Source organism: Planococcus citri, chromosome 5 (assembly GCF_950023065.1).
Source record: "Planococcus citri chromosome 5, ihPlaCitr1.1, whole genome shotgun sequence".
Taxonomy (NCBI): Eukaryota; Metazoa; Arthropoda; class Insecta; order Hemiptera; family Pseudococcidae; genus Planococcus; species Planococcus citri.
The window spans coordinates 4,556,964-4,576,970 of record NC_088681.1 but is presented as its reverse complement, the minus strand read 5'-3'; the positions used below and the strand labels follow the sequence as shown (position 1 = coordinate 4,576,970).

Genomic DNA, 20,007 nt, shown 5'->3' with positions numbered 1-20,007 from the left:
ATTTAGCCAATGTGAAATTTTATCAAAGAAGGAGGGTCATTTTGGCCATTTTCGTGCCCCTCGCTACTTCGAGACTTGGGTGGCCTTTTCTTATAGGGGATGGTCCCTATTATTAATATCAGGTGATATTTTCCCAGGAGAACCCATAGGGGGGCTGTGGGGTGGCCCCAAAGTCAAAAATTTCAAAAATTTTTAGAACCACTGCTCGAGAATGTAAAAAATTAAAAGTAGCGAATATATGTTGCTTTAAGGGTAAGCAATGCAGCACGTAACGCTTTTTTTATTTTTGACCTTTTTGGGGGTTGTGGTGGGGGTATTTCTATTTTTGAAAATTTTGGAACCCCCTTTTTTGACCCTTCCCGTCGAGCCACCCTAATGCCCTTTTCATGGTTTATTGCTACTAGTAGTAAGTTCAATTGATATCATTTGCAACCCCCTCATCAACTTGGCTCATATCGAAAAATTCAATTTTTGACTTTTTTTTGAGGTACATATTTTGGGAAACCATGAAAAGCTATCGAGGTCCGGTTTGCGGCAAATATGTTGCATTTTACTTCTTAATCGACTAGCATGCTTGAATTTTTATTTCAAGTCAATTTTTGACCTCATTGTTGCAGATTACTTTTGGGGGTGGCGAACTTTGAGAACCCCTGAAATAAGTTCTAATGTGAATTTTTTCAAACTTTGAGCTGAAATGGTCTTAAATACATGAGTTTAACCAATATAATATGCGAATGCGATATTTTAATACAATTTAGTCATTTTGGCTAATTATATCAAAAAAAGTAGTGTTTTAACAACAGGCATAGCATTTCCGGCAAAAGTTAAGTTAAAGATATTTTTACAGGAAAAAATAATATCAAACCGATCTTTCGCAGATATTGTTCACAGAGGTCCCCTCAACAACCTACTAAAAGTCCTGGCCCCTACGGGGTCCGGAGCCCCCTCAAAGGGGGGGTGGACTCTCCCCCGAAACCAGTTTTTCGCCATTTTCTCCCCCGCATTGCATTTTAGCGAAAAATATGTGGCTAGATAAAAGAGATTACGTCGAATTTCCGATATAATGATGTATCAACTTCCCTTGTATGTTCAAGGGGGGCGGAACTGCAACCATTCAAATTAGGGGGGTTCTCTGAAAAATACATAAAGGCTATAGGCGCCTAAGAGGGGTGAAATGGTCACCGAAATCGTTCGAGTTGATATTAGCATGGAAGGTAGGTACCATTGAGAAACTTCCGCGTGGAAAGTTTTAGATCCACACCCCCTCCCCTTTTTGGAGAGCCCCCCTTTTCTGAAACTTCAATAACACTTCTCTCAGCCCCATTCCAACCAATTTTGAAAATTTTTCAGTATGTTATGTATATCCTTATTAGGTATCACCACAAAAATTTTCAAACCCCTCCCCTCATATTTACCCTTCAAAATGATGTAAAAATGTGTTGTAGGGAGGGTTGGGGGTAAATGGGAATTTTAGGGAAACTAACTAAGAATTAATGAGTAGGGTATAGTTTTCTTATGATTCGATACCGCTGAGCATGAATATGACGTCAGATTTTTTGCTACACTCATCTACAGAGCACTAGGCTGCCTCAATTTTTATTATTGTTAAAAAGCATAACATAAGTTGAAATACGCCATTTTGAAGGGTAAATATAAGGGGAGGGGGTTGAAAATTTTTGTGGGGATACCTAATAAGGATATACATAACATACCGAAAAATTTTCAAAATCGGTTGGAATGGGGCTGAGAAAAGTGTTATTAAAGTTTCAGAACTTTTGCCGGAAAAGCTATGCCTGTTGTTAAAACACTATTTTTTTGATAAAATTAGCCAAAATGACTAAATTGTATTAAAATATCGCATTCGCATATTACATTGGTAAAACACATGTATTTAAGACCATTTCAGCTCAAAGTTTGAAAAAATTCACATTAGAACTTATTTCAGGGGTTCTCAAAGTTCGCCACCCCCAAAAGTAATCTGCAACAATGAGGTCAAAAATTGACTTGAAATAAAAATTCAAGCATGCTAGTCGATTAAGAATATAGACACTGCACCTGGGCCCTCCGGGTAAGACATCCAACTGCAGGCAACGGGGAAGAGGGACGGTAGTAAAATCTTGTGTCATGCCAATTTCTCCCGCTGGATGCTTTTGGCTGCGCTGTACTTCAATCTGCAGGCAACGGGGAAAAGGGAGGGTTGTGTAGTCCGGAAGGAACTCCTGGCTGCGCGCGCAGTCATGAGTACCTCGCGTAACTACACAACCCTCCCTTTTCCCTGTTGCCTGCAGAATTGAAGTACAGCGCAGCCAAAAGCATCCAGCGGGAGAAATTGGCATGACACACGTAATTCAGCCAATATGGCCGCTAGTTGGATGTCTTCCCGCAGCTCCAGTGTCTATAATTAAGAAGTAAAATGCAACATATTTGCCGCAAACCGGACCTCGATAGCTTTTCATGGTTTCCCAAAATATGTACCTCAAAAAAAAGTCAAAAATTGAATTTTTCGATATGAGCCAAGTTGATGAGGGGGTTGCAAATGTAGAGGGTATTCGAGGACCACAATTACTCGCCATAGCAGGGAACTTTATGCCCTCGGTCGGAGGCAGCACTGCTTAGCAGCGCGCTCTGGTCGGACTAGTTCCGCCAGAGCAGACGACGGCCGAGACGGACGGCTATATCCGCCTCGCAGTTTTCTGATAGTCGCTTTAGGCAGAAGTTATAAGTTCATTGTTGTTCTTGTACAAAGTTGTAATCGAGTATTGTGCAATAAATCTCTGAAAGGAATATTGTGTTGACTTGTTTACTGTTAGTTAGTGGTGAATCCTTGTCTAAGTGTATACTAGGTAAGTTGGACGTGAGCTTACTCCAACCCATTTGTGGAAGAGTAAGTCAAAGTCAGCGTTTACCACTACATTGGCGCCTTGTACGCGGGTCTTACCCATAAAAGGTTGTTTTTGGGTTGGTCGTGGATTTTTATCCAAGGTCGTGGATTTTTATCCAAAGTAGGACGTTTTACTGGACAAAAAATTTCTTGTTTTTGGTCTTGGACAATTTACAAGCTTAGTCTTGATGGCCGTGTATTCGTAAAACGACGCGGAGGTCGGGAGCAGAAACTAGAAAAAATACCCAGGCGTCGGACGTTTTTCTGGATGAAAAATTTCTTCTTTTTGGTCTTGGGACGCTAATTCGTTGAATTACAAGCTTAGGCTTGATTGTCCGTGTATTCGTAAAACGACACGGAGTTCCAGGTCAGAAACCAGAAAAAATACCCAGGTTAGTGTTTTATTTGTTCTTATTGTTTGTTTTAATTCGTTGATTCGCGTAAAAAGTGGCCGTTTCGCGTAAGTGTTCGTGTAAACGTGTACAGGTTGCATACTGCACAACAGTTTTGTTGAGGTCCCGTCTGTTCGCAGCTTCGTACATTGTGCAGGCTCGGACACGCGATAGTGCCTACCTGTGAACAAAGAGGGTGTTACCTTTGTTTCACTTACAGACGCGTTCAGCTTTGTCGAGGTCCCGTCTGTCCGCAGCTTCGTACATTGTGCAGGCTCGGACATGCGATAGTGCCTACCTGTGAACAAAGAGGGTGTATCCTTTGTTTCACATACAGACGTGTTGGGTTTCTGTATTTTTTTTTGGTCATGAACAGAAATAGTTGTCCTGAGCCACAGGGTGGTAGAGAAGGTTTGGTTTTAAACCAAACGAGTTCGTTGAATGGTCGTAGATGGAATATAGGCAGTCCTATTTCCAGAAGCCGATTAGAAAGTAGACAAAATGGTCCGAATACTCATGTAATACTAGGTCGTCAGGGACAGAGTGCTGTCATGGACGAAATTGGTCTGGATGGAGCGTCAGGTGTGAGATTTAGGGCCACGGACGCTAACACTGAAATGCCGAGAAATCTGGTACACTCAAATGTAAACCAGGACGATAGACAGCCTATGCCTAATTTTAGTGATATGATGGACGAAATAATGCAGCAGGCTATTGACAGTATTGCCAATATGAGCATATCACAACCTGCTCAACAACAGCAGAGCAGGACAGGTATGGCTGGAATGAGGTCTTTTACTTTTGAGGAGCCTATAGGATATGGTCCACAGACATGCGGATCACAACCTCAATTTAGACAACGGTTGTTTGTGCCTGGTAACACCTATGACACAAACAACACCCAACTGAGACGAATATCTACCACTGGTTCGGACCGAAACGGACGCTTAAGTACTGTCTGTAATGGACAGGACCATAATGCAACGCATGTAGGCGGACGTGAGGACGTTTTTAGATGGCAAGACTTGCGACAGGATGGTCAACACAGACAATCCACAGGGGCAAGAAATCAGAGAAGGCCAAATGTCAGGTCCGAGCAAGAATGGCGTCCGACTGGCCAGTCTGGCTGGGACAATTTCCCAGACAATCGTGTCCTGCACGAAAGTCGTCCTCGCAGTCGTAGGGGCAGTGGCACCAGACAATTTGGACGAGAGAACTGTTTGAACAGTTGTGTAGGGCCGAGTGTCCGATTCGGACGCGATTACCTGGACAATAGGTGCCAGGACAACTGGCCGGACAGTGGTAACGGACAATTCGGACATGTAAATCATCCGAATGGCAGGGCTGTTAGACACGAAACGTAAACGTATCGTTTCGTTTCGGTTGAGCTCTTTGAACCAAACTGTTTTGTTATACCGTTTCGTTTCGTTCCATAAAAGTGGTATCATTTCGTTTCGTGCCGTTTCGTGTCGTTTCGTTTCCTTTCCTTTCAGCCAAAAAAGTGAGAAAAGCTGACATTTTCATTAATAAATGAAGAAGAGAACCCCTCTAGAGGCTCTAAATGGATGAAATTTGAGTGAATTTGACAAAATTTGGCCAAAATTTACAAAAAAACTTGCAACAAAAAATCAAAAATTGAAGAAATAGAAATGATTCGTTTCGTTATAACGTTTCGTTTCGTGTAATTTTTTCGATTCGTTTCGTTTCGTGTCTCGTTTTGTGTCCAGAGGGAAAATTTTCCGTTTCGTTCCGTGTCTTTCGTTTCGTTTCGTTTCGTGTTAACAGCCCTGCCGAATGGTCGTTTTGAAGAACATTCTGAGGGGTTAGATACGATACCAAGGACAGTACCACAAACAGTACCATCAAACTTTGAAAATAGACAGTTTGAGGGGGTCACAGCCAATTTTTGGCTAGCTAGAAGGCCGCAGAGGTATAATATCTTGTTCTGTGCAGGACAGACGGTATTTAAGATGACGTTTGTTCCATCATTTGGTATAGATTTCGATGATAGCCGTCAATTTGAGCCGCATCTCTTTGTTAAAGAATTTGAAGAGACGATGGAAGAGTATATTGCATCTGAATACTCATACTGTAAGGCTTTTAGGAAACTGGTCCAGCATTCATGTGCAGATGCATGGAAAGTGAGAAATGATGGTAATTCAAATTACTACCGCCTAAGAGATTCTTTCCTACAAACAACTTGGAACCAGCAAAGACAAAAGGACGCTATGAGTCACATTGAAACGGTCGTGGACATGCCGCAACATTCCTCAATTGCACAGGTAACTGTTGCCATGAAATGGCTGAGAGTCCTGTCTAATACGGACATGTCCGAATGGCATATCATCAACGTCATTTATGAACAGCTAGATGAGCAAATAAGAACAAGAATACAGGAGGACGCAAGAGAAAAAATTGCCCTGTTTGCCACGAGACTCGAAAAATTGGCTGAATATGAGGTGTTTGTGGGGCAACACAGTCCACTGCTAGGACAAACGTCCGAGCAGACTGACTGAAAAGACGCTGTGAATAGAGTGGGCATAGGTGAAAGGACGACTATGAAAAATATTTGTAATCACGTACTAAATAGGTCGTTCAAAAAAGGACAAAATCCATCATGTCCTTGAATATGTCCGCACTCAATTTGTAGTTATGGGAAATGGAGAACTGCACCAAACAGGACGTCGGTCCTATTTTAATCATGTTATATCCGTGTATATTTTTTGTAATCTGCTACAAGTCTTCTCTATGCCAAATAGGCGAGTGTGCAACGAAGTAATAGATGGGCACACACGCGCGGGGGGTAGATAAGAGATAAGAACCAGTGCTAAATACGCTCGGCTCGTGAAAACGCCATTTTGTTCGTTTGATAACGAGATAGAAAACCCAGCCGAAGCATTTCAAGTTAGATTATGCTCAAGTTAACAATGCATAGTGCTGAAGTGTTGAAGATAGGTCTCAATCGTGTCTGTGTTTGCTAAAATAGTCGTTCGGAAGTTCGGAGATTAAAAACAGAATTTTTTCTTACGAAGTGGTGATTTAAAAAGTGCCGAATAGTCGAAAGTACACCTATGTTGGTTGTAATTATTAAATAAGACGGATTTGATATTTAACAGATGTGAATGTGTCCATGTCACACAAGGACAAGGCAATTAAAAACAACTAGTCAGGTGTGTAGTTTGACAAGGCTGGAACCAACAGCACGGACGTGTATAAATAAGGTAAAGATAGTGCATTTTTATTTAGTTTCACCTCGGTGCATGCTGTACTTGACTTGATATGTTGCCCATGGGGCAAAAGGTCGTTAAGGACAGGTTAAAATGGATGTCCACAGTTCAGGTAGTGTGTCCTGAAATTTGGGTGACAGATAATTTGAGTAGCCACTTAAAATGAAGGTAATGGTCGTTTGAAGAAAGACACAAATTAGTCTATAATTAGCTACTCATATAATATGTCGTTAATACAACCATAGTAGAAAAGACCAGGGCTGTTTGACACGAAACGTAAACGTATCGTTTCGTTTCGGTTGAGCTCTTTGAACCAAACTGTTTCGTTATAACGTTTCGTTCCGTTCCATAAAAGTGGTATCATTTCGTTTCGTGCCGTTTCGTGTCGTTTCGTTTCGTTTCCTTTCAGCCAAAAAAGTGAGAAAAGCGGACATTTTCATTAATAAATTCAAAAGAGAACCCCTCTAGAGGCTCTAAATGGATGAAATTTGAGTGAATTTGACAGAATTTGGTCGAAATTTACAAAAAAACTTGCAATGAAAAATTGAAAATTGAAGAAACAAAAATGATTCGTTTCGTTATAACGTTTCGTTTCGTGTAATTTTTTTGATTTGTTTCGTTTCGTGTCTCGTTTCGTGTCCAGAGGGAAAATTTTCCGTTTCGTTCCGTGTCTTTCGTTTCGTTTCGTTTCGTATTAACAGCCCTGGAAAAGACGAATAAGACAGGACACGAATCGGACGTTATAGGTGGTGGTCCGGACGCTGCTTATATAGTTGAGATGAGTGTTCAAAAAAGTTTTATGTTTTTGCACTAATATCGGACAAGTGCATGGATAAACCTACATGTGACGGACATGCTGTGCTTTCAGAGCTGGACATGCAAAGTAAATAGATTCCTTCTGTGTAAGGAGATGAGTCTCTATCTCTCTAAGATGGACGCAAGACGCTGGGGCACAGACAAAGGTTGCCTAGCTGTGATATTTCTACTGGTCGTTTGAAAAATGGTCGAACGGACGGAGAGGACTTTGGCCTATATGTCGTTTTTTTTTCTCGAATGTGTTATTCATGTTTTTTGGCATTTCTTTTTTATGCCTTTGTGTTGTGAATTATTTTTTTTGTGTGTGTGGAATTTTTTGTTTGTTTTTTTCTAATTCAAAAAAGATTTTTTGCCAATGGTGGCATAGTATTGAGGTCGTTGCGACATAAAAGCTAGAAAGGTAATGAATTGAAAGGTCGCAGACGATAAAAAGTTGATAAAATAGTAGTTGGTCGATATAAACTTATGGTGTTGATTTATTTCTCCAACACCAAGTGAATAGAGAGTGAGTGAACAAATGGTTGGTCCAGCGAGAGTGCGAAATAGCCGAACTTCCCAAAATACGGGATGAGAGACTGGACTGAGTAACAGTCGAACGGACGTGTCTGGCACTCAGACAAACGGACGGTGTCCGGGACTGATCATATGTCTGGCACTCAGCTGAACAGACAGCGTCCGACGCTCGGACGAACGGACGGTGTCCGACACTCGGATGAACGGACGGTGTCTGGCGCTCGGACGAACGGATGGTGTCCGACACTCGGATGAATGGACGGTATCTGGGACTCGGACATGACAGTGTCCGGACCACAGGACGGACAATGTCCTCTAGTAGGACAGGTCTCAGACTCAGACAACAGGACAATGTCCTGGGGCAGGACAGGTCAGGGACATCCACTGGCCATGGGGTCCCAACCTGTGGCCAAATAGAAATTCAATTGAATGGACGTACTATGAAGGACGTATAAAAAGACAATACGTTAATTGTCTGAGTCTGGCCGATTTTATGGACGTCATATAGGTACCCACCCAACAAATGAAGAATGACCAACTCATCAAGATGGACACCAACAGTCGCAGTCAAACCCCAGAAGGAAGGACATCAGCGATGCAGGACACTGGATAGCGGACAAGTTCGGACATAGCACTTAACTATGTTATTTTTCTTTTATGTGACGAATGTAACTTGATTATTTCATGTATCATGTGTTATTTTTATTATTCCATGTATTATATGTTATGTTTAACTCGCGATTATTGTCGATAGTTTTATTAGAAACTTCTGCGGATGCATTGACGGTTATACAGGCAACAGAGGTTGTCTGGACGGACGAAGCGGGGCAGTGGGTCCTCGATACTCTCTGATCGGACGAGTCGATCCTTTTTAGGCTTCGACGCCCAGACGCGCCCTCTGGCCACGCGGGTCACCGTAGCCGGGGCATATGTAGAGGGTATTCGAGGACCACAATTACTCGCCATAGCAGGGAACTTTATGCCCTCGGTCGGAGGCAGCACTGCTTAGCAGCGCGCTCTGGTCGGACTAGTTCCGCCAGAGCAGACGACGGCCGAGACGGACGGCTATATCCGCCTCGCAGTTTTCTGATAGTCGCTTTAGGCAGAAGTTATAAGTTCATTGTTGTTCTTGTACAAAGTTGTAATCGAGTATTGTGCAATAAATCTCTGAAAGGAATATTGTGTTGACTTGTTTACTGTTAGTTAGTGGTGAATCCTTGTCTAAGTGTATACTAGGTAAGTTGGACGTGAGCTTACTCCAACCCATTTGTGGAAGAGTAAGTCAAAGTCAGCGTTTACCACTACACAAATGATATCAATTGAACTTACTACTAGTAGCAATAAACCATGAAAAGGGCATTAGGGTGGCTCGACGGGAAGGGTCAAAAAAGGGGGTTCCAAAATTTTCAAAAATAGAAATACCCCCACCACAACCCCCAAAAAGGTCAAAAATAAAAAAAGCGTTACGTGCTGCATTGCTTACCCTTAAAGCAACATATATTCGCTACTTTTAATTTTTTACATTCTCGAGCAGTGGTTCTAAAAATTTTTGAAATTTTTGACTTTGGGGCCACCCCACAGCCCCCCTATGGGTTCTCCTGGGAAAATATCACCTGATATTAATAATAGGGACCATCCCCTATAAGAAAAGGCCACCCAAGTCTCGAAGTAGCGAGGGGCACGAAAATGGCCAAAATGACCCTCCTTCTTTAAAAAAAAAATTCTTTGTGCCAAAATGCACATTTCAAGAATTTTTCCTCAGTTTTCGCGCTTCAAATTCGACAATTCCGATGAGAATACACATTTTTTTTCATGTCATTTTTTTTGAATATTTATGCCTTACTTGACTTTGGAAAAAAATTTGTTTTATCCAATGAGGTACTTGCGATTTTTTAAAAAAATTTTACAGATGATGAAAAAAAAACATCCGGGAAAAATGAGGCAATGATGTGAAAATGAGCCTACCGTAGCTCATTTTTATGCGACAAGTTGGGCTGAAAAATAAAATTACGGTATTAAAAATAATAACTGAATAATTGAAGTTGTTCAATTTTTTTTTTTTTTCATAAACCCTGCCAAGGAAACATGTAGAGCCCTAAAACGCAACATTTTATTCTATTTTTTTTTCAACAACTTTGAGCGACAGTTAATTAAAATTGGATATTTTTTCAATTTTCAACACCCTAGTCGATTTTTCAACAAATTTTCTAAATTTTTGTGCTTTTGCTCACTTTACAATTCTATTTTATCCGAAATGAAAATAGTTTCAGATTTTGAAACATTAAAATTTTATTGATTATTGTCAAACTTTGCGTTTGGATGCTCCGATTTTGTTCAGAATTTTCAGCAGTTGAAATTCCTCGTCATAAAGCCCAACTTTGATGTCGAATTGCTCAGAATTGCTCAAACTTGGAGAAAACTTGTTTGCCGTGTTTTAAAAGTAGGCAGGTGGAGAATAGTTTCAGAAAAATATTTATTAAAAATTTCAAAAGTCCAAAGTTGAGCTCTTTTTGATAATCTCGATTTTTAAAAGCTTATTTAATTTTAGAGCTGTAATTTGAAAATTTGAAAACATACAGGAGGGATAAATTATTTAATTTGTGATATTTTGAGGTGGAATCCGAAAAATCATTGAAAGATAGAGGGGTTGAGGAGCCCTAGAATTTTGGTAAAAATGTAAAAATAAGACGTCAAATATCGTGCGATACATCTTTCATGTTTTCGAGAGCGCCAAGTGCGATATGAACTTATTTTTTTCAATTTGACCTCTTCCAATGCACCCCCCTCCCATTCGGTTCCTAAATTTCCTGATATAATTTGAAAAAATTTCCAAGACACATTGTTTCTTATGTTTTAGGGAGTTTTTATTAACCATTTATTTTTTTGCTTCGGCCCCTTCAACACTGCCTGGCCCCCAAAATTTCCTGCTGAGATTTTGTTCAAGTTAGGTACTGCAGTTCCAAGCAATGTAACTCCAAAATAGGATATTACGACGAGAAATTTCAGCTGCTAGAAAAATTCACCTATCCAGGCGGGGGAGGGGGGTAGATCAAAATATCAGGAAAAAATTCATCACCTGTCAAAATTCCAATGGTTAAAGTGCTTTTTTCGATTTTTGGTGAATTTTGGGGCAAAAATGAGGGAAAAAATCAAAATGCTACCAAATTGACCAAGAAAGCTGAAATTTAGGGTACACGTTATTTTTGACCTGCCAAATCGATTGGAAACTTTTCAAACCGTTTTGAACAGTTTTGGAGTCTCCAGCAGATGTTTGAAACTTGAAATTTACACAAAATTTCATCAAATGGAGTTGGAAACCCGAAATTCATTCTGCAAAACTAATTTCAATACGCTACGAAGTCAACTGCGGGTGAATTTTAAGTCGTTTTGGAGCCTCCAGCGACTTTTTAAAAATACTGGAGCCTGCAGTAGATTTTTGAAAATTGAAATTTCATCAAATCGAGTTGGAAAGCCAAAATTTATTGTGCACTCCTATTTTAACACTCTCTGAAGACGACTTCAGGTGAGTTCAAATCATTTTGAAGCCTCCAGCGACTTTTTGAAAATTACTGGAGCCTCCAGTAGATTTTTGAAACTTGAAATTTCCCCAAAATTTCATTAAAAGAGATAGAAAGCCAAAATTTATTGTTCACTCCAATTTTAACACCCTCTGAAGACGACCTCAGGTGAGTTCAAATCATTTTGAAGCCTCCGGCGACGTTTAAAAAATTACTGGAGCCTCCAGTAGATTTTTGAAACTTGAAATTTCCCCAAAATTTCATTAAAAGAGATAGAAAGCCAAAATTTATTGTGTACTCCAATTTTAACACCCTCTGAAGACGACTCCAGGTCATTTTGGAGCCTCCAGCGACTTTTTAAAAATTACTGGAGTCTCCAGTAGATTTTTGAAACTTAAAATTTCCCCAACATTTTATCAAATGGAGTTAGCAAGCTGAAATTTACTTCGTGAAGTCGACTCATGGTGGTTTCAAATGGTTTTGAAGCTTCCAGCTACTTTTTGGAAACTTCCATTTTCCAAAAAAAAACACCGTACAACTTTTCAAAAAGTCGCTGGAGGCTTCAAAATGACTTGAATCCACCTGAAGTCGTCTTCAGAGGGTCTTTCGGCTTTCCATCTACATTTGATGAAATTTTGGGGAAATTTCAAGTTTCAAAAATCTGCTGGAGGCTCCAGTAATTTTCAAACAATTCGCTGGAGGTTCCAAAACGACTTAAAATCCACCAGCAGTTAACTTGTAGCGTATTGAAATTAGTTTGCAGAGTGAATTTCGGCTTTCTAACTCCAGTTTCGATGAAATTTTGTGGAAATTTCAAGCTTGAAAAATCTACTGGAGGCTCCAGAACTGCTCAAAACGGTTTGAAACAGTTTCCAATCCATTTTGGCAGGTCGAAAATAGAGTACGTATATCACAAATTCCAGCTTTTTAGGTCAATATGGTAAAATTTAGACTTTCTCCCTCATGTTTGGCCTAAATTTGATTTTCAACAATTCACCAAAAATCGAAAAAGGCACTTTAGCACTTGAAATTTTGAGAGGTGATAGATTTTTGCCTAATCTTTCGATCTCCCTTTGTACGGCTTAAAAAATTTCTTGCAAGTCCTAGGTTGGAACGCAAAATCTGCGATTTCGGCTGACCTGTCAATTAAAATGGCCGCCATTTTGTAAGTAGGGCCACTTTTTAATTTGAGGACAAAGGCTAGAAATATTCCTTAGGCCTCCCTTCTTTTAAGAAAGAACAATCTTGGAAAATTCGCCAAAAATCGTATAATTTATCAAGGTACAAAAAAATCTAAGGTACTTTGAAATTTTCTTCCTCCAAAAATTTAGTCTTCAGTAACTAAGGCCAATGTTTTGAGCAACGGAGAAGAAAGGAACAGGGGTCAATTTAGCAACGTTTCACTCGATCACCCTAAACATATCGTTCCGAATCCTTCCGAACGACAGATATTTTTCTCAAGACATCCGCATTCATCACATACATACATATAAAACCATTCGAGGTAAAACCCTCGATAATACACGAACCTGTCTCTGTCCCTATCGCGATACGTAAAGATTACAAATTAAAGGGTGTGAGTCCGAGTATATTGACTTTAAAAGACACCTTCGAGTTGGACAAATTATTAAACGCCTTATCATCGTATCACCAGCTCAGGGTCCACCACTTCTTTTTTCCCATCGTGGGGCTAACATTCCACAAATATTTGAAAATTGGTGTACGTATAAAAATTTGCGAATTCATTCAATATCATGGTCATCCGAAGTGTGTGAGATGCTGAATGGGTCAAAATTCGATGCGTCCAACCGTGTGGTAGGTTTTTATACCTATGTATTAGAAATGATTAAAAAGGTCATTTCCGAGTAATAGGGGGTATTTTACAATACGCTCTTCACACGCCCATTCGATTTAATGTATTTTGAAAGGTTTATCGACCGTATTCATATTTCACACATTTTTTCCTACACGTAGAATGATTGTAGGTAAAGGCAAGGCAAAGGTACGTATAACTGTGCGGCCAGGACCTCTCATAGGTAAGTATAAGGTTTTCTTTTGACCAAGTTATCTTTAACCCATCTTTATAATATACTATAGCTATGAGTATAGTAATCTCGTTGTAGAATCTACTGTAGCGTGATAAATAAAGAGGTACTTAAGAGTACCTACTATAGCGCGAACGAAAGATTTGTCGTCTTTTTTATTGTTACACGGTGAGTGCGGTGTGCTTCTGCTTATACTTATACCCGTAGAACAAATTGAACTGGCCTTTTGCTATAAATGTGTTATTGTTGTGGTTGTTGTCGTCGCTGCGAATATAACATTCTACTTATTATTATTACGAGTACACAGCAGCACTTCGCGTGGACGTTTTTCTTGCCGTAGCCATTCACCTTTATATAATAAAATACCATCCTCATCCTATTAGTCAAATTACCCGTCAACGAGAGACCAGTTTCCTGTTTATCTAACGTAGTGTTTCCATAACTAGGAAGCAGCTAGGACCAAAGACCAAATATCTGCAAGTGAAGAGCTGCCTCTCTCACACCTTCACAACAAATTATACCAACTCGAACTCGCATCTGTAATAATTCTGTAAATTACGAAAGACTAAACCTTTACGGTTCAAACTCCGACACATTTTTCTCTCATGTACACACACCAGAATCCGAATCTCTTCGGTCTTCACGCAGCAATTGAAATACAGTAATATTCACTGAGTCGATAATTAAGTGAGTCGCTCGGCTCGGCCGGGCGCCTAGCCCAGCCTGAGCGCGGGAAAAAACTGGGCGTCGAATCCGAACCTCCGAACGACCCACCGGCGTTAATTACGAATTGATGGTAATTCGAGTGACATGTTACAACCAAAAGAAACGTACACATTACGTATTGTGTACGTATAGTACGAGTACATTCGTTGGTAACAATTTCCTCCTTGTCATCTGTATTTTTCTGCTTCTTCGAATTCGCATTGCCCTTTTCGCTCCGCGCTTCGTCTCTGTAGCAGTTTTTAAACGGTATGCCAACACACAAATCGTTCGATACAAAACCATATTCATTGGACTGTGTCATATTTAATTGGTTTGAATGGTCGTTTATCGCCTTAGGGGGTTACTTCCGTGTACAAATTAGGACGACGACGCGAAGACGAGGAGCAAAGCAGTACGTTTTGCTCTTTTCTCTTCTCGCTTTTTTCTCCCTCTCTTGTGTCGATCACACTACTCGCTGCCTTGACTTCTTTTCATCGCGCTTTGGCTTTTGCAAAAGCTATACGCGAGCTCGAGAGAAAGAGAATTTGTGCGGCTGCGAGTGTTGGAAAAAAATTATCCACTATCGTTAATAATTAGCTGCTATTTAGAAGTTGGATTTTGGAACGTTTTGAGAAAATTGGAATTCTTGAAAAGTGGGCTAGGATGATCCAGGCCAGGACATAATCAAATTTCAGTTCTTTAGATTACCTAATTAGAAGACATTGCACACATTATAATTTTCATAAATTTGCTAAACGGCACCCGAAGAACTCACAAAACCGCCTCCAATTGATGACAGAGGGGGCGGGGGGGGTTCAAAATGGATTACATAAAAACTTTCAGCTATCTAGCTCAATTGGGTAACATTTCAAGCGAATTGTAATTTTTTAAAATTTGCAAGAAGTTATACAAAATAGCTCAAAGGTCTCTTTTCATTCAATTTAGGAGGAAGGAGGGGAGGGAGGAGGAATATGCGATACCAACAAATTTTCAACTTTCCAGCTCAATCGTGGAACATTTTGTGGGAGTTGCAATTTCCAAAAACTTGCAAGAGAATCTAAAATTTTTTATTGCTAAAAAAAACCTCTCTCATTCTTCTTTGGGGGAGGGATAGGAAAGATGGGGGAATGGAGGGAGGAATAATATAGTTTAGCTTGATTACCGAATTTCAACTTTCTAGCACAATTAAGTACCTAGGTAATATTTCTTACGAATTGTAATTTCCAAAAAATTAGGTAGCAAAAGACTGTTCAAAACTTCTCTCATTTAATTCATGGGGAGAGGGGGAAGGGAGAGAGTAGCCGAGGGAGAAGAAAAGAGACCACTATCCAAATTTCAACTTTCAAGCTCAATTAGGTAGATAACATTTTATGAGAATTGTAATCTCCAAAAATTTGCAGGAGGCACCAATTCAATTTGAGAGATGGTCATTCCTCGTTTAGACGTCGAGCTGTACACATCTCTTTAGCTAATATATTAAAAAAAAAAAAAAAAAATTTGAGAGAAATGGAGGAAAGGAGGAGGGAGAAGGAAAATGAAGAACCAACTAAATTTCAAGTTCCCACGTCAATCAGGTAACATTTTGGAGAAAATGGGATTTGTAATTTCCCCAAAAATTTGCACAAGGTTTCAGAGCTGCTCAAAACTTTTCATTCCATGGGATGGAGGAGGGAGGGGGGCTGAAATGAGAGAAATGGGATACTTATACTAACCGAATTACAGCTTTCTCAATTAGGTAACATATATTGTGAGAACTTTATTCACCAAAAATTTGCAGAAAGCTCTACAACTGCTCAAAATTTTTCTCATTTTAGGGGGGGGGGGGCGAGAGGCTGAAGCGGATGCCAATATAATTCTGATTGGTAGTTATCACTTTTGACGATCTGATTTTGAAAAAATCCTACAAATTCGTGTTCGAATTCTTACAGAAATATAACAGAAACGCAACAGAAACGCTACAAAAACGCATTAGAAACATTTTAGAAATGGTATAATAATGTTTGAAAAATATAATACCTATACCCAAAACTAAAAATAACATTCAAAAAAATGTGGACGGAACAACGGCACAAAACGTTACTTAAACGTTATTTAAACGTTACTGGAAAAGAAACGTTACATAAACGTCGACTAACGTTCAAGAAATGTTGCAAGAGCAACACAACAAGACAACAGCGTTATAAAACATCATAAAATCGTCGAAGAAACGTCACATAACCCTAAATTAACGTCACGGAAACAATATAAAAATAATTGAAAATTATGAAAAAAAAAGTTTTGAAAATAATGCTGAAAATATAATTTAGAAACGTTACAAAAACGCATTAAAATGTATTGAAAACACCACAGAAACGTTTTAAAATCGTTAAAAACGCATAACAATAACCCACAAAGAAGTAATGTGAAGGGTACACACCAGTAACGTTATAAACGTTGAAGAAACGGCGCAGAATATAACTGAAATGTAATTAAAACGTAACTGAAACGTAACCGAAACGTAACCAAAACGTTACTACAACGTTACCAAAATGTTATTATAACGTTACCAAAATGTTATTATAACGTTACCAAAAATGTTATTATACCATTACCAAAATGGTATTATAACGTTACCAAAAATGTTATTGTAACGTTACCAAAATGGTATTACAACGTTACCAAAAATGTTATTGTAACATTACCAAAATGTTAGTATAACGTTACCAAAAGGTTATTGTAACGTTATCAAAATGTTATTGTAACGTTACCAAAATGTTATTGTAACGTTACCAAAATGTTATTGTAACAGTACCAAAATGTTTTTATGACGTTATCAAAATGTTATTGTAACGTTACCAAAATGGTATTACAACGTTACCAAAAATGTTATTGTAATGTTACCAAAAGGTTATGATAACGTTACCAAAAGGTTATTATAACGTTATCAAAATGTAATTGTAACGTTATCAAAATGTTACAGTAACGGTATCAAAATGTTATTGTAACGTTATTAAAATGTTATTGTAACGTTACCAAAATGTTATTGCAACGTCATCAAAATGTTATTGTAACGTTATTAAAATGTTATTGTAACGTTACCAAAATGTTTTTATGACGTTATCAAAATGTTATTGTAACGTTACCAGAATGTTATTTAGACGGTATAGAATTTGGAAACAAATTTTTAAGGACTCTCAAAGATGCCACAAATCTCCAAAATATGCAAAAAAAATATGTTAAAACAGTGTAAAAGTTACAAAAATGATAAAATTCTGATAAAATATCAACAAAATTGAATAAAGTACTGAAAAAAGGCAAAATTTAAAAAAAAAATGCGTAAGAAATCTGTGAAAATGATGGAAATAGAATAATTTCAACAATGATAAAATCACCTTCCAAAATTTACAGAAAATCATCGAAAAAATCAAATATTTGGAAAACAAAAAATAAAAAAATTGAATGAATAAACTGTCAATAATTTATTAGGGAGATTGCAAAAACATGACTAAAAAATTCTTTCAATTAAGAATGTTAACGTTCCACTGAATATTAAAAAAATTGCATGAAAAACCCAAATAAAAATCAGAAAAATTGCAGAAAAAATTGAACTGTATCGAGAAAAGTTCAGAAAAAACGTTAACAATATTATATTAAAAAACTTGATAAAACTGACACAAAAATGATTCAAAATTACAAAAAAATTGTAAACAAAAATTGAAGTTATGGGAAAGGGAATTTTATTATGTGTATCTTACTCTTAAAAATATCCCCTCAAATGAAAAATTGGATTCCAAAGGTACATACAAATACCTACATATTTCGAGGGTGAATATAATTTTGGGGAATTTCATCTCAGCCCTCAAATAAATCACTTCAGCAATCCTCTTTCAAAATCTGCTTCTGCCAGTTCAAATGCAAATTTTCTTTCAAAGATTACCTTGTCAAAAACAAACCAAATGTCTGAAAGCCGCTGAAATTGTAAAAATGCTCAAAATTTCAACTTTTTCATCAATTTGGGAAGTCTCGACCAAAGTAACGTTTTCTACAAATATCTCAGTTTCTTCAATGGTCAAGAATTTAAAAAAAAATCACTCAAAATTCTGCGTGGTTAAACATCCTTGAAGGTTCTTTCGAATCTTTCATCTGCCTCGATCCAAAATTCCTTAGTCAATTCATGATTCCTTCGCATCAATAAATCATATACTTTTACTTATTTGCAGAATAATTTTCTTCTTCGTTATCCTCTTCCTTCCTCAAAAAACCAAATTAGGTAACAATTCCTAGAAGGAATCCACCTTAGAGCACCAAACCACCCTACATCTTGATTCACCACTATCCTCAACAAATCATCACCACATTCAAAGGCAATTGAACAAACCAAAACGAGCTCCATCATGTGGCAAATTCACAAGCACCCTCGACCAAGCCTCAGTACCTCGCCAACGTATACCCAAATTTATTCAACATCTATACTCTTGTGCAATGCGCACTCGTGTACCCAAAATGTATTCTAATTAACGATGGTATTGTCGACCATTCGACCAAAACTATAGAGCAACTCTTCTTCAAGACTCGGACGCGTGCGACGACGTAACGCCACGCATGACTATGTGATTTTTTCCACTACACCGCCAGTCCCCAATCGCTGTTCTCATTCCTCTTACGTTACTACATACGAGCTCGAGTTAGATACACATAGAAGCGGCCAAAAAAAAAACCGCTCACCGACTTAATATTTACTTTCGGTCAACATTCTTTACCTATATGATTTTCGAAACGAAATTATAACGAATAAAATGCTGCCGACTTGTCATGAACCAGCCATAACACCATTCGCGTCTAGCAAAGCTGTAATTTCTGTCAGATAAAAAGAACTCTCCTATGTACCGCCGCCGCGCCGACGAATCAATCTCTTTCTCGCTCTCATGTTGCAGTGGCTCATGGCTGTTGAGTCCATACTCTTTGGCGAGGCTGCGGCGGCGCTATTTTGCGTGTATATGCGCGTGTGTGTAGGATACAAAGAAACACACATCGTATCTATCCATTTATATAAGACGAAAAAGATACCTATACGAAATACATAATACAGTCTATATAGAGAGGTATTCGTATTCGCAGCTAATGCTGTAGACCATTATCTTAGCACTTCGTTGGAACCGCCTACCCTGCGTTTTAGCTCCGCTTGCCTCGTCCTATCATCACATTATACATAGTGTATTTACCATTACCAGCCATTAATACTCGTACACACAAGTTATCATATTTTCAACGGTACCTGACTCCAGATGTATTGTGCGAGTGTTTGCATAGCGAAAATAAATCGTTATTCAAAGCACAGAGAATCAACCGACCAACTAAACCGAGCAAGCTAGGAAATCGCCGATGGCCAAAGCCAAATAATAATAATAAGGTTAATGATGCAGATGTATAGGTACTGATATGCAACTTTAGATACTTCTATTGTAAGTATTCATCTGAAGAAAAAAAAAGACATACCGACACCGCCATTTGTAATTTTGGTGACCTTTTTAAAACACGAGCTAATAGGAGGATATGTTTCAGGTATGAACATTCTGTTTCATTTTGTTTCACACCATCTTTGTAAATAATATGGGAAGATGACACTTTTTTTTCATAAATGACTTAATTCAGTCGACCAGAGAGGGATTTTGGACAAAAGGCAGGGCAAATCATGTTACATGGTCGTTGGGATCAGTTGGGATACCTTCACCTATTATACCTACCTGCATTACTGAAAATCATCTTCCCAATTTAAATACATTTTCGTTCATTTTTTTTTTCGTGTGCCCAGTTCAACTTGCTTCATGATCAACACCCTACAATATAGGTATACACCCTTGGTGGGGGGGGGGGGAGATTTCTTATCTTGTATCTAACTCACAATATTAAGTCCGCAGGTCCAAAATTGAA

The 20,007-nt window shown here is 38.6% G+C and overlaps 1 long non-coding RNA gene across 2 annotated transcripts in view; it reads right to left on the bottom strand.

The window, feature by feature from the left end:
• Positions 1-20,007, bottom strand: part of LOC135848556 (uncharacterized) — a 133,672-nt gene that overhangs the window by 86,843 nt on the left and 26,822 nt on the right. The window lies entirely within an intron of this gene.